Here is a 16,704-nt window from a genome sequence, read left to right on the forward strand (position 1 = left end):
GCAGATTCTTGCCCAGTCGAGATTTCACACGGAACTGCAGCCCTGGCCAACAGCTGGACTGCAAACTCATGAGAAACCTTGAGCCTTCAGAAAACAGGAAATCTTTCCATAGTCTTACAATGAGCGATAAAGGCCTTTCTGAATTAGAGACAGAAAGACAGACAGACACGCAGAGCGCTTATAGCTTTAAATCTGCAACTTCAGCCACAGATAAATACAGAAACAACAAAAAAATTTCAGTTACAAATATACCAAAGAGCTGTTCTTCTCCCACTGTGCACTCAATGATTAATTGATTTTAGATAAAAGGACAAACAGATAAACAAACAAACAAAAAACCCTACTGAACTGAATTATCTGTCATCTCTCCCAACAGAGAATAGATGTCTGTCATCCTTCTAGAGAAATCACCCGAATTGTGAGATTATAAAACCAAATTCCTAATCATTCCTACCAACAATGGGAACTAACTCATTGGCCATAACAAAACAAAAACAAAAATCCAGTAGGGAAGAAAAAAAATAAACCAGAGAAGGGGAGGGTTAGCAAAGTTAAATTCTGTTGTCACTTGGAACTCACCTGTGGGTGTCAAGAAGAGACATATCTGGGTTAACCTCCCCATGGAGCGCACTCCTGAGGCAATGCAGTTTACCTGTTTCTGTCAGGTAAATCCATTGGGTGGCTAGGCTAACCTCTGAAACTGTTAAAAAAAATAAAAATTTTTAACAAAAGTAAAATCATGATAATAAACTCATGCCAAAGGCTTTATTTAACCCATTTATTAATATGGGAAACAGCAGGGCATTATAACTAGTTCAAAGGAGAAATCAAAGAGGGGATACTTATATAGGCCATCAGGAATATAGAAATAAATTTGCTTAATTATGTGAAACCACTTAGCATCCACAGGGCAGTAATCAAGTGCATCTTCACCAGACACAATTTGCTTTTCCATGGACGAGAATAAAATGTATTATGAATTTCTACAACATACAGAGTTGTGTCACAGCACAAAGACAATGAATAGCAGAGAGATAACCTAGAGGGTGGTCTAGATAGGACACTAGGTCCTCTTCTTTGCCCCTTTCCAAAGCTTTCACAATCTCCCTGATAGAGAACTTTGTGAGCACTGGCTCCACATATGTTGCTTTTTTCATATCTAATTAAATGGGAATCTTTCTCAAATACGGTGCTCCGTCTTTCTCTAAATAGAGTGGATGGCTTTGGTTGTCAAGTCAGTGTTTTAAATTATATTCTGGCAAAAAGAACACATTTTAATTAAACCCATGCAATAACTATATTGTTCAAGGAAAGTTAGGAGACTATAAGAGTTTCTGAATTGAAGGATGAGGGGAGAGGAGTGTCAGGGAGAATTGGGTACCATTTGCTTAACTTCAGGTAGCAAAGCAGAGTCTACTACAGTGAAGGTTAGAGATAGCTTAGGAAGAAAGAGAAAGGGTTTCCTGATGTATCCAATGAAGAAAAAAACCCTACAAACACAAACACACAAAAGCAACATGAACAATACTCCAAACAAGTAGCTCCAATTAAACTTAGCTCATCAAGTTCACTCAATCTAATGTAAGTAATTAATTCTTAATATACTATAATTCACAATTAATAATATAATTAATTCTTCTGCTGCTGAGTTTTCTGTCAGCAGTTTGTTTTCAGAAAGCCATTTGCTTCCAGACTAAAATGAGTCCTGGAAATCCCACCCAGTCCACTGGTGTGGTCTGAAGTGTCAGCTCAGAAGCTTGTCCCTGAGAATCTATTCTTTGAAGTATCAATAGTTCAAAGTCCCTGATGCAATCCTTCCCATGAAGCTCTGAGACTCTTTCTTAGTTGACAAGAGAAACTCTAGTTTATAGCTTATGAGAGAGCCATCAGGCAAGCATAAAAGTAAAGCAAAAATTATTTGTAAATGACGAAGACAGAAAGGCTGAGGTTAATTTATTACATTAACTGATCATATCAGTATATAGAAAAATAAAATCCTCTATTGGGGGACACTTCATATGAGTTTGAGCAGTGATTTCCCCTGAAAGTAAAAACATATTAAGGACAGTGAGTACACTGAAAAGTTTCCAGGAATTTCACATAAAGCATACAATTTAAAAAATTTATATTAATAATAGTTTACCTATTCTAACTTAATTCATGGAAGATTTTTTCATGATTTGGTAATTCTTATGCAGCTTTTCTACTAATGTTGAGCTTGTTAAGAAATATGGGCATGTCAACAAACCTAATTATTTCTAACATTGCTCCTTTTATAAGGCAAAATAGCAAATTGTTGCCATTTTCCATGGGCCTTTTAGGTTACCTCAACGATAGGTTTAGGTGCAAATAATATTCCGGAAACTTTATTTTATTCTTTCTAAACTTAGGGCTTGATCTTGGGAGGACAAAATTAAAAAGCTTGTCAGAGGAGTTTTAATCCTATCTTAATCACTTGATTAAAATGGGGTCATGGGTGATTGAGAAACAATACCAACTTACCAACTTAATCTAATTACAATAAAATATTTTAAAATAAACAGAAGAAAATAATACAATTCTATAGAAACTCAGCCCTTTCACAAGTAAAGAAACTTAAAAAAATAATCAAAAACATCATAAAGTCAACATCGTCACGGAAAATTATTCTGCAAAGACATGGAATCTTTGATTTCTAGGTAGATGACAGAGATGGTAAATAACCTTTCACGTTGTAAACGAGGGCATTAATAAACCAGGGAATCAAGCCCATCACAATTTTAAGAGTTCATAAATTTATTTTCAGACTGAGATGCTTTAAACCAAGGCAAGGGGCTTCCCTGGTGGCGCAGTGGTTAAGAATCCACCTGCCAATGCAGGGGGCACGGGTTTGAGTCCTGATCTGGGAAGATCCCACATGCAGCAGAGCGACTAAGGCTGTGCACCACAACTACTGAGCCTGCACTCTAGAGCCCGCGAGCCACAACTACTGAGCCCACGTGCCACAACTACTGAAGTCCATGCGCCTAGAGGCCATGCTCCACAACAAGGGAAGCCACTGCAATGAGAAGCCCACGCACAGCAGTGAAGAGTAGCCTCTGCTCACCGCAACCAGAGAAAGCCCGCGCGCATCAACGAAGACCCAATGCAGCCAAAAATTAATAAATTAAATAAATTAATTTAAAAACCCAAAAAACATGGCAAATAAAATGTACTTTTCTCGAGTTTTGTCCTTCATTCTTATTCTGACTGTAACAAACTCTTATTTTAGGATGAAACTATTCTTCCTTGAAAATAAAAAATGCATAAAGTTGTTTTTCTTCATCACTATTGTTCTTATATAGTTTTAACCACTTATATTACCATTACTTTTAATCAAAGTAATTAATTTCTGTTTTATAAAGAAAACTGTACAATAGATGATTGACCTTAGTCATATACAAGCATTTTAGCAGGCCAGAAAAAGATCTTGAATACACAAAACACAACTTTCTACTGTCACCCAATCCTTTTATACCTTCTTAAAGTGGCAAAAATGTTTATTAAATGACCCCCAATATAACCACTCTATAGCATATGAAAATGAAAACAAAAGTAAATAAATAATCAATACTTGTGTCCAGTATTTTCCTTTTATTGTCTTAATTAATATTAGTTCAAGGGATTTCCCTGGTGGCACAGTGGTTAAGAATCCGCCTGCCAATGCAGGAGACACGGGTTGGATCCCTGGTCTGGGAAGATACCACATGCCGCGGAGCAACTAAGCCCATGCACCATAACTACTGAGCCTGCGTTCTAGAGCCCGTGAGCCACAACTATTGAGCCTGCATGCCACAACTACTGAAGCCCGCGTGCTTAGAGCCTGTGCTCCGCAACAAGAGAAGCCACTGAAATGAGAAGCCCGCGCACCGAAACAGAGTAGCCCCCACTCGCCTCAACTAGAGAAAGGCCCATGTGCAGCAATGAAGAACCAATGCAGCCCAAAATAAATATAAAAAAAAATAAATTTATGTAAAAAAATATTAGTTCAAGGTTTTAAGTTTCTTAAAATATTGAAAATTATGTGTAAGCTGATGCATACAACACATAATTTTTGTTGATATAAAAAACTGAGGAAAAAAGTTAAGGTTCTGTTGTCAATTAAGGAGCACTCTGGGAGCAAAGAAAAGATGGGCTTAGGCATAAGCAGCCCAGGAGGGAGACTTCTCTTGCAAAGCAGTTTCCCTGGCTCCCCCAGGAAAGTACACTGGAGCATCTTGGTGATGACGGATGAAATCCTCAAAATATTGTCAAGTGGTAAATGGATGACTCTCACAGAAATTTCAAATGGACATGTACCAAGGATGTTATGTAATTCTTTAATTAATGAGGGAACCAGTAAGATGTTAAAGTCAGTTTGAATCAAGATTTGGCTTACAGTAGTTTGTAGTCTCTGTGAGACAGCATTTATTTGCATAGTTATGAAAAGGAATCATTTGCCCTGTTGTGGAAGAAGACATCTGCATCACCATCCATTTTCCACAACTTAACCTCTAATTGTAGAGTTGTGAAACAGCCTCGTCCACCAAAGGCAGTCAGAGGTGCACAGCCCGTATACAGTTAGACCGTCCCTGACAATCACACTAGGCAAGGCCAGCATTTCACAGAAGGTACTCTACTAATCGCTTTTCTTCACTTTTAAGACTTTCATGCTTTTTTTTCCCTAGGAACTTTTTGAAGGAGTTAAAAGTATCTCTCTGTGTGTGTGTGTGTGTGTGTGTGTGTGTGTGTGTGTGTGTGTGTGTGTGTAGTGCGGGCAGGGTGGAGCGGTGGAGGGGAAGTATTAACATATTGGAAATGAGATCACATTCGGACAGTCTTCTATGCCATGCCAAAAAATTTACTCTGTGTACAATGATAAAGTTCTGAAGCACAGAAGTGACATGATCACTTTATATATTTAAAAAAAATCACCCTGGTCTCAGTGGAGGATAATTTATCAGACTGGCCCTTGAGCCTATGCTTTTTATTTTTTTTTGGACTGCATTGGGTCTTCATTGCTGTGCACGGGCTTTCTCTAGCTGCAGCGAGCGGGGGCTACTCTTCGTTGTGGTGCACGGGCTTCTCATTGCGGTGGCTTCTCTTGTTGCAGAGACCAAGCTATAGGCGCGCGGGCTTCAGTAGTTGTGCCATGCGGGCTCAGTAGTTGTTGCTGGAGGGCTCTAGAGTGCAGACTCAGTAGTTGTGGTGTACAGGCTTGTTGCTTTGCAGCATGTGGGATCTTCCTGGACCAGGGATCGAACCTGTGTCCCCTGCATTGGCAGGCAGATTCTTAACCACTGTGCCACCAGGGAAGTCCCTGGAGTATAGTTTAGAGAAGAAAGAGATGGAGGTGTGAGTGCAGTTAGTAGGTTGGTGTAATGGTCCTGGGGATTAATAGGAAGAGGATGAGATGAGGCGTTTCCCAGGTAAAACGAAGGTAAAACCCACAAGTACTTGGCAAGGTAGATTCAGAAGCCCAGAGACAGGATATGTCCAAGACTACTTAAGGTTTCTTGTAGGTTACTTGTAGCCATTGTTGAGTCTGGGAATACAGGAGTGACAGTAGGTCCCAGAAGAATAAGTTCAGCTTTAGCCACCACGCTGCCTGACTGAAGACCCAGAATCCTTCAATGATAACATCTAATAGAGAGAGGAAAGGGTGGTTGGGATTTAAGGAGAATGATCAGGGCTGGGACGAGGTATCAAAGCCAGAGTGGCTGGGTGGCTGGTGAGGGAGACAGAAGCAGCTGGAAAGTGAATCCTGGCAAAGAGGAAAAGGGGCCGTGAAGCAAGCTGAGAAGCAGTGGTCGTGGACGTAAATGATCAGTTCCTTCCTCTGACCCTTTATTCTACCACGTGTGACATTTACTAGCACTTCCTGCGTTTTGGAGGCTATTTGGGGATATGTCTTCCTTAACCAACTGTATTTGCCCCGTGTAGCTCCAGGACCTCACTGAGAACCTTGAACACAGCTGCCGTTCAAGGCATGTTGAGTAAATTAATGGAAAGAACAAATAAACAAAGAGGAAACTGGAGAGGAGTGTTGAGCCAGAGGAGAAACTGGGAAAATGGTCTGCTAGGAAGGGCTTAAGAGAAACGTCAGGATCACATAGGAAACTGTGTGGGTGGGGCCCGGAAGGTGCCAATAAAGATGGGGTGAACAACTTACGCCACTCTGGTGGCCACGTGCCCAAATGCAGCCCCTTGCGGTCAGCCAGAGCGGTGCTGCCTGCAGTTGGGCCACAAGCCAACGCGTTGCCTTCTGACCACACATGTAGCGAGCAACCTTGTAGAGAGGCTCCCCTGGAAGGGAACTGGTCTCCTCTTGGATCTCTCGGCATCACTAGTTGATTGATTGCCCAAAGAAAGCACAGACTCATTATCACCAAGGAAAATATCCAACTCACCAAGACACTTAAGTTCCCACTTCTGATTTCACCCCTCTGAACAGGATGACCACTAGATTCTCTGTCAATGGGCACATTCACTCACCTGCCATTTCCCCTGCCTGCTCTCCTGTTACTGTTTGATGCTTTTCTCACTCTATAGTTATTGGCTGGCACTATAGAACTAGTATGTAAAAGTAGAAGTTTTATATTTGTCAGTTGCCAGCTTTTTACAATGTCACTATTTTTTTTTGCAGAAGTTGACTTTTGGTACTTTATCCTTGATTTCTGCCACATTAAAGTCATAGGAGCCAGGGGTGAGCCTCAGGCGTTAAGGGTAATGTGCTCTGCCCTGGATGAGAAAGAACCAACACCCCATCTTATTCCTCTAGCAAAAGTGCAGTAATGTATTAACTTTTTTTTTTTTTTTTTTTTTGCGGTACGCGGGCCTCCCACTGTTGTGGCCTCTCCCATTGTGAAGCACAGGCTCCGGACGCGCAGGCTCAGCGGCCATGGCTCACAAGCCCAGCCGCTCCGCGGCATGTAGGATCTTCCCAGACCGGGGCACGAACCCGTGTCCCCTGCATCGGCAGGCGGACTCTCAACCACTGCGCCACCAGGGAAGCCCCTGTATTAACTTTTTAAAATTCTTCAGTTAGCACTCATCGTCCTACTATGGTGGAGAACATAATAAATATTAAAGCAACATTTTCCAAATACCTCAAATCTCATCCCAAATATATCAATAAGATCAAATACTTTAAATTCCTTCCATGTCTTTTGATTACAAGGATCCCTTTAAACTGCCAAACAATTTAGTGGAGCCTCACAAGAATGTCTGAACTTTAATGAACATTCTGATGCTTGAGAGAACATTATGACCAAAAGCTCTTATGAATTCAGTAACTCTGAATTTGCAATTAATTAATCACTCTGTTATAGATTGTCACACTATTGGTCCAAAAAAAATCAACCCCCTGGTTTAGTTTCCTGTCACATTGACTCCGGATGGCGTGACCTGCTTGGCCAAGGGGACATCAATAAACTTGACACAGCAATAGCGTGGTAAATGCTTGCCCTCTGGGGTTTGCCTTCTTGGAACCTAGCTGCCATCATGTGAGGAAGCTGGTCTAGCCTCACAAGGGGAGAGAGAGGCCCACCTGTCCCAGCTGAGCTATCAGTCCAGTCACCAGCTGATTGCTAGCTCAATGCAGCCACATGAATGATCCCAGGTAGAACCAGCAGGACAACCCAGGCAACCAACAGAATCATGAGAAATGACAAGATCATTGTTGTTTTAAGCCAGTAAGTTTTGGAGTAGTTTGTTATGCAGCCATAGATAATCTAAATACAATGGTATTTACATAATTTGAAATACACTAGTATGTAAATGAATGAGGTGGTTCATTCATTCATTTAATAAATATTTACCAGAGCCTAGTGAGTACACATTGTCCAGGCTACTCTCAGGGCTGGCTCAGCCTAAGGACTCATGGATACTTGATAATAACCCTGTGGCCCCAGAAAGTCTGAAATCACAGGGAGGGAAGGAAGTCCCAAATTAGGATAATATTCTATATAGAGTATTTTCAAGGTTAGGAAAAAAAACAAGAACAGCCTCCCCATCTCCACCCCAGGTCTGTAATGCGAGCTGACCCTTTAATTGTGGTGGTTTGATCACTGGTCTGAAAATAAAGACTTAGTTGTGGTTTTGCATCTGCCTGAGCTAATCATTTTTCTTTGCTCTACCCACGATTATTTGCTGTACTATGAGTTCCGTCAAACAGTTTGTCTTTAACAGTGACTAATCTTGTGTTAATGTAGCCCTTTACAGTTTACAAAGTGTTCTTCATTCTACAAAGCACTTTCACATTCATTATCTCATTAAACCTGGGAACAACTCAGGGAAGTTTTTTGTTCCAGGCCCCTTGGAGCAAATGTGCATGTAGAGGGTCAGTGCAAATCTGTCACCACGGTTGGACAAATGGTTTTGAGTGTAGACCTTATGAGCGGTTGGGCATTTTCATAAACTTGTATTAAAGATGAGCTCTCATAAATGATATCATAATACAATTTGAAAGGTGATACTCCTGAATCGATAGCGTTAATGCTTTTTCAATTAGAATTTTAGATTAATTTCTGTTTTGTTCTCTGGAACTTTTAATTAAGACAGAAAAACTTTAACATCTCACATCCTTCACGATATACATTAAAAGTTTGGATTTTTCTCTCTTTGAGGCCCCTGTTCCCCCAGGGATATTTTAGCAAGAAGAATGTGATACAAAGATTTCCAGATGCTACTTTTCAGATGCGTCTCAGCATGCATTTGTAAACCATCTGGTGGCAGCAGCAGCTGGACTGGCTCCAACTGTAAATGTACATTCAGGTAAATGGGTATTAATAGAAGAAATGGAGCTGATGAGTGGTTTGTCAATTAAGTTTGTGATATTGTTTAATCAGTTGTTGAAATGAGCTCTCAGTAACCAAGACAGGCTTTCAAAATTCTATAGTCGGTTTTCCTTTTTGCTCAAGATGGGTATTCCTTACGTGGATACTCCAAATCCGTGGTTAGGTCAGAAACTATTTGTGTTTAGTTTTAGAGTTAACTCTGCTCTATTTAAGTGTTCTGAAGCATCCATAGTATTGCTTTTACAAATATGAAAATACCTTTGCATCCCCATGCCCTTTCCAACCAGCGAAAGAAAGGACTGTCTCTGAAATGTGCTGGGGACAAACAGTTAGTGGGTATCTGGGGTGCTGGTAAATGTATATCTTGATCATCTGGCTTCTGAGTCAGGAAACTGCTTAAAGCATAAGTGAGTGGCAACATTCCCTAGTTCCTGGAATGAAAGATTATATTCCCTAGCCATCTGGCTCTGGGACCTTCAACAGGGTAGGATCATCTCATGAATTCAGCTCCATTTTGGGGGAAGTTTTGATGATATGCCAGGGGCTGGGCTGAACTTTTCCTAGCTATAAACTAAGTTTTAACTCTGCAAATTAACAACAGTAACAATAAATAGTAAAAAGTATGAAAATTAATTTAAAGCATTTCAGGGAGAATATTCCATCTACATTTAAAAAATTACTTCCAAGCGCCGCAAAAATAATTGATTTCCTAATTTAAAGATGATAATAATAGCAAACATTTATTAAGCATTACTGTGAGCTAGGTATTTTGCTACTTGATTTATATAGATAATCTCATTTAATTATCACATTGAACTGATGGAGTTCTCTCATTAATCTTAACTGTATAGAAGAGGAAATCAAGGTGCCGGGTATTAGGAAATTTGCCCAAAGTCATAGATCTTGTAAATGATAGTTGAACTGGGATTGAACTGAACTAGGTTGTTCTAAAACCCCACATCCTTAAATATTTAATTATAATGCTACTCAGTTATTGCTATTCATTCATTTATTTGTTCATTCATCCAAGAGAAGCTTTTTGAATACTGGGGAGTCACAGTTTAATAATGTTTAATCTCTCCTCTTAAGAAGTTTACAGTCAATGATGAGACCACAAATAAAAGACAGAATGATATATACAACAGCAGATATATACAAAGTATGCTATGGGAACACCATAAATCGGAATAAGAAAGTCTTCTGAGAGCAAAAGTCACGTATGGAGGAGTATGTGATGGTTATAGAGAGAATAGGGGAAGGGCATAGCAAGAATATTCAGAGGCATGAGACAGCTAGCCATTCCGGAGCCCACCTGGACCCCCTAACCTTACTTCCTGGGTCTGAGAATTTTATTCATCTTTAAATCTTGAAGCAAAATGGAAGGACTTAAACATGAAGGCAGAGACGGAGACAGGCTCAAACTGTATGTTAGAAGAAATTATTTGGAAAGCATCATGGAGAGTGGATTTGAGAGGGGTCAGACCAGAGGCAGGAGAGTCTCTAGATGATCCAGGTCACAAGTGATGAAGGCCTGAATTAAAGCAGTGGCAGTGGGAGGTGATAAAGCGGTGGGATCAGCCAGTCTTGAAGACTAGTTGTATTTGGAGAGAAAGGGCAAGGATTGTGTGGTGAGGGAGAGGTACACCTAGGAATAGCCAGTAATTCCTGGTTGGAGCAGCTGTGTGAATGGTGGATGCCCTTCTACAATGCCGGCCTCACAGGGGGAGAAGGAGGAGGCTGGGTGGAAAGGTGATGAGTTCAATTCTGGTCATGGTGGTTTTCAATTTGGGTTGGGGCAGTGGATAAGCTAGTATTTCATAAAGTGTTTAGAGCAGTACCTGCTACAGAGTATATAAGGATTTGTTGAATAAAAACTGAGTTCTCTGGTAGACAGTTAGATACCATATATGGTTCTGGAGCTCAAAGAAGTCTGGGCTGGAGACACAGATCTGGCACTCATCAGAATGAAAATGGTAGTGGCCAACATGGGCCTTCCCGAGGGTGTCCAAGGGTGTGTACAGCATGAGCAGAGGAGACTGAGGGGGAACGGACAGAGAGGCATGAGAGGAAACAGGAATAAGTGGTGTTCAGAGGTAAGGCAAGAGGAGACTGCAAGAAAAAGAAAGTAATTAATATTATCAATGACTCACAAAGTCAAGACAAGCTATAGACCAAACATTGTCCATTGGATTTAACTGTATGGACATCAGTGATCATAATGAGAACATTTTGGTGAAGGGAGGTTGGGCAGCAGTAAAGAATGAGTAAAAGGAGACAAACGGATGCAGCTAAGATAACTTCCTCCCAGAGTCAAATGTGGAATGATAGAGAAAAAGGGCAAGATTTGGAGGTAGACATAAGATTGAGGAAGGTTGGTTGGTTTGTGTTTTTAAGATAGAGGAGACTTTGAGCCTCTTCTTGGCCGAGCAGGGTGAGAGGGAGAGGAGGGACTGATGGAACATGAAGGAAGAAAGAGATGGTCCCAGAGTTCAGAGGAGAGATGAGCTATGGAGGGCAGAGGAGGACCACAGGAAAGGGAGATGGATGCAGATGAGCAAGTGGTAGGGCTGGAGGAGAAACATGTCCACCCAATTCAAAGTCTCTTGCTCACTTCTTATCTCTGTGAAAATATAGATAGTTCGGCACTGTACTATTACCACTCCTTCCTTGCAGGCAATGTCTTCACTTGCTTGTGTTATACAGGGATGGGTCGGTTTACCTCTTCCCTCTCAGGATGAGTCTTTTCTATTTTCTCCTCAGGTGCTTCTTTTTACCTCCCAGCCCTTGGGTGTCCACTGAGGAGTCATCCTTGTTGCTGTTTTGCTATATCTCAACATTCTCTCTGCACAGTGATATCCATGCTTCTAGAGTCACCTGCCACCTGCCAGCTGGTGTCTCTACCCGAATCTCCCCTCCTCAGATCACTTCTCTTCACCAAGCCATTTTATGCACTTATGCACCGCTGCAAGATTGATACATTTCAGGAGTTCTGATCTGGCCCTTTCCTTGATCAGAAACCATTGATGACCAAATCCCAACCAACCCTTCCAACCCTACTTCCTATCACTTGGAGATTCTGCCTGACTCACTCATCAGTACAGGGTTCTTTGTTCCTGACACCCCTGTGACTCTCAACATCCTTGATTTAGGGTATTTGATCATAATAAAGTATTAAAGTCATGAGAGGCAATCAATCTAGCAGGAGAGACTGGATTGCCTCCTTTGAGCTATCCGGAGATAGCATAGATCTAGGAGATGTGGGGCTTGGCTGCAGAGGTAAAGAATGAGGCAATAACGTGGAGCCAAGACCATGGGGATGAAGAGTAGAACAGCAAGGGGGAAGACCCAAGGGGAAAGAGCTCCCCTGCACCCTTGCAAAGTACAGTAAGCCTTACTTCTGACTCAAGGGGGACCGCAAAGCAATGCTTGTTCTGACGTCTGGATCCCTGAGGGTATCCACGGTTGACAACAATTGGCTCCTTTTGTATGTATTTTCCACCACTGTGGGTATCATCAGTAGGGCTAGCCCACCCTCTATTTAAAGTAAATGGCTCACTGTTCCTTGTACACACCACGCCAGACTTTCCTGCTTCTATGTCCTCACTCACGCTGTTTCCTTTGCCAGACACCCTTCACACACTTCTCCACATCTGCCAATCCAGTCTTCAAGAGCTGACTCAGATGCCATCTAATGAATGAATATTCCTATCATCTCCCTAGGGTAGCAATTTCTCCCTTCCCTGAACTTCTCTTTTGGTCAAAGTCACCTAGAGGTCCTTTTTTTTTTTCAGAACCAACGGTTGTTCCTGAAGAACCAGGACTGTTCTTTATTCCTCAGCACTAGAGGAGCAAATGGAACTGGGGAATAGAAAGAGAATAGCCAACTCTCCTCCTCCCTGCCCCTCCTCCCCTTCACCCCCATACCTCGCTAATCACAAAGGAGAGCACTCTACCTTAAAAACATGGCGGTCTGGCTGATCACCATCTTAGCCCTGGAATCAAATTTAGCATCATGATTGGGATTGACATATATACGCTAATATGTATAAAATAGATAACTAATGAGAACCTGCTGTATAGCACAGTGCTCTGTGTGACCTAAATGGGAAGGAAATCCAAAAACGAGGGGATATATGTATATACATGGCTGATTCACTTCACTGTACAGTAGAAACTAACACAACATTATAAAACAACTATACCCTAATTAAAAGAAAATTAGCATCAAAGGAGACAGAAAGTGTGTGTATGTGGCAGGCAAGCTGGGAGTGGGGGTGGGTGGGAAGTAGTCTGTTCTAGATTTTTAGAAATTTAAGAGACATAACAACCAAGTGCATCTTTGATTGGATACCTATTCCAAAAAAAGTTACAAGATCTATTTTGGAAATAATTTGGGAAAATTTGACATTAAGTCGGTATTAGATGATACTAGGAAATTGTTAATTTTGTTAGTGTATAATGTTAATTTAGTTATAAAAGAATGACTTCTCTTGGAAATGCATGTTGAAATACTTTGGGATGAAGAGTCACTATCTCTGCAGTAGTTCAGCAAATATATATATATATACATACATACATACATATACACACATATATAACATAATATATAATATGGCAAAATGCTAACTAGGTGGTAGATTGTTCATTATATTGTTCTTTTCACTCTTCTGTAGACGTAAAATTTTTCATAATAAAAAAAATTAAGTAAAAGAGTAGAGGTAAAAAGTGACACCAGACTTCTTGGCCAGGTAGAGAGAAGAAGCCAGGACTAGGATGGACCAGACCGCACCATCATGCTGAGAGAGAAGTGGCCTCAGGTCTGGGTGCAGAGCTCCTCACTGGAGGTAATGATATCTCTTTCACCTCAATGGTGAGAAGGGAAAATGAAAGGGGATACCTTTATTTTTATTTTTTTTGTGGTACGCGGGCCTCTCACTGCTGTGGCCTCTCTCGTTGCGGAGCACAGGCTCCGGACGCGCAGGCTCAGTGGCCATGGCTCACGGGCCCAGCCGCTTCGCGGCATGTGGGATCTTCCCGGACCGGGGCACGAACCCGTGTCCCCTGCATCGGCAGGCAGACTCTCAACCAGTGCGCCTCCAGGGAAGCCCCAACTTTATTCTTTCATTAAAGAAATTCATCTAACATTTGGTAAAAACCCAACTCTGTTCCAAGTACATTCACAGATGCCAATTTATGTAATTCTCACAATAATTTTGTGAGGCAATTTTTGTCCTTATTACTTTCATTTTTATAGATGAGGAAAACAAACCCCAAATTCAGTGATTTTATTTAGATCCCAGAACCAAGACATGGCAGAGCGAGAATGTGACCCCAGTTCTGCAGATTCCAAGTCTTATGTCATTCTAAGATCCTTTCATTGTCTTTTCCTGGGGAATAAAGGCCAAAGCCCTCGGGACAGAGCCATTAAGCCCGTGGAGCTTGTCTTGGGTGGATTTGGGGGGAAAACAGAGAGGCCCCTATTTGGGTTAGTCCTAGTATCCTTTGGGTATGATACTTTGTAAACATAGACCATTGGGCCTATCTGAAGGACCACAGTATTTCCTGGTTTCATCCCAACAGCCCCTGAAATTGCGAGTTTGCTAACTGCGGTGTAGAGAAATGTTTGCTGATCCCTTGTCTAGCCATCAGGCTAGCATGTATCACATAGGGACTTCTGTGGTTGCACCCAGGGAGTCCTATTGGTGCTCTCCAAAAGCAGCAAGGAAATCCAGCTGCCTTTGGGAGTAAGGTTCTAATGAAGGAGAGATTTCTGAGTCAAAGCAGACAGTAGACGCTCAACCACATCAAGGAAGAAACAGACACAGGCAGAGGTCGAATTGCAGTACTGGGGAATGCTGACTGATTAGGCAACCGCAGGGCGGGACATTCCGAGCTCCTCCTGGGCTGGAGCAAAGCGGAAGAGTGAGGCTGGAAGGTGAGCTGAAGCAGGCAGGGAGGCACAAATTGTCAGGATCTGTGAACATCTGGGGATGCTTAATCGGGAGGAAATGTAGACCTCCCACACAGTAGCACATTTATGAGCTCTGATGATACACTAAGGTACAGAAAAAAATAACAGAAACTAGTGCGCTGGTAAATAATACCCCTCCCTGATGCATAAAACCTGCAGCTTTCTTGAATCTTTCCCTTTCACCACGTTTAAAAGGCAAATGATGCCAAGTGTATCAGCGTGACAGGAAGGGGGCTGAGCTGCTGTTTAACACTGACCGCTCCTGGGAGGCCGTGCCAAGTAGGAGCCTCCTGAGCCACTAAGGGAACTGATGGCCCCAAGATGCCTCTGGGAGACCTGAAAATATGTCACTCAGGCCTTTAAGTCTCAGAACCAGGGCAGGAGTTGGCAGGCAGGGTGGGGCTGGAGGGTAAGGGATGAGGGCCTCACTCACTCACTTATTCAATCACTCACTCATTCACTCATTCATTGATTCATTCGGTATAATGTTAAAAATGTGTGCTCTGGCGTCAGCACATCTGGATTTAAATCCCAGCCCCACGGCTTGAGAGCTCTGTGAACTCCAGCCAGTAACTTAGCCTCTTTAAGGCTTTGGTTTCCTCATCTTACAAAGGGGTCCTGTTAATGAGGAATAAAATGCATGGTAATACGATAATGCCCCCACTGGGCAGGCACACGGTGATCCATCGATGTATGCTATAATTGTTATTGAGTCTTTCGATAAATACGTAATGAGCGCTGGACTAGTTTCTGAGGGAACAAAGATGGTGACTTTGGGGGCATAATTTTACCCCCACTTGTGGAATGAGACATTGGCCAAATTTTTCTTGCAGGCTTCGGTTCTCCTTCCCTTCTAGTTCTATTTTTCCCACTTTCCCACGTTTGGAAAACTTAATGGATGTGTTAGGAGAGCCACTGACCGAAACCACGCTCCCTGGCCAGCCCCGATAGTAACCACTTGCATGAATTCTCTTACAACAGGAGTTCCTGGTAAGGAACGTGGAACTAAAAAGCTACCACCAACCAGAAGAATTCAGGGAAGGTCAAAGGAGAGAGGAGACACCAGTGCATGTGTCCTACCAACCTCCCAGAACCCTCCTCGCTGGAATCCATCTTGGCTGAGCGATGTGCGCTCCACCAGGAAGGACCCTGAGTCAGAATGATTGGCCAGAGACAACCCGGAAACTAACCCCATCACCATAAAACCCGAGACGGCAAGCCACGTGGCAGAGCAGTCCTCCTGGGTTCCCTTTCCCGCCTGCCCTCTGCCCAGGCGCCCCTTCCCAGTAAAGTCTTCTGCTTTGTCAGCACGTGTGTCTCCTCGGACAATTCATTTCCGAGTGTTAGACAAGAGCCCGCTTTCGGGTCCTGGAAGGGGTCCCCCTTCCTGCAACAGATGGAACAAGGGAGAAAGTGGGCTCTGTGGTCAGAGAGGTGATGAGAAAATGAGAACATTCTAGAATCCTCTCTGTGCCTGGCACACAGTAGGGCCTTGGTAGTTGAATAATGTGCCTCCAAATTCTCAGGAGAATGGAAAAGTTAATCCAATTTTCCTGGTGTTTTTAATTAAAATGGAGTCACTCATTTGGAATTCAGGGGTCGCAAACTGGACCAATGGATCAGGTCTGGTGCAGTGATAAGTTTTGTTTGGCAAGTTTTAAAATTGGAAAATTTCACATGAAAACCTGGATTTCTGGCTTCTCCTGGAAAATGTGAAGATCTGCAACCCTGAGCCTGCATTCCCGTGTGGAAAGGGAGTGGGTGGAGGCTGCCACCATTCCAGGGGACCCTCCTGCCCTCTCCCCTGCGGCACCACCACCCCTATTGTATTACAGCCTCCCTCAGCTGGGGCACTACCTGTTTATACACTTTCCAAGTGAGCCACGACTTCATTTGCTCATCTTGGCCACGCTTGAGGTGATCACAGTGAGGAGAGCA

At 42.5% G+C, this 16,704-nt stretch overlaps 1 pseudogene; it reads right to left on the minus strand.

The window, feature by feature from the left end:
- The window catches only part of LOC101328883 (small ribosomal subunit protein uS2-like), a 107,237-nt pseudogene that overhangs the window by 23,995 nt on the left and 66,538 nt on the right, over positions 1–16,704 (minus strand).

This window comes from Tursiops truncatus, chromosome 1 (assembly GCF_011762595.2).
Source record: "Tursiops truncatus isolate mTurTru1 chromosome 1, mTurTru1.mat.Y, whole genome shotgun sequence".
Classification (NCBI taxonomy): domain Eukaryota; kingdom Metazoa; phylum Chordata; class Mammalia; order Artiodactyla; family Delphinidae; genus Tursiops; species Tursiops truncatus.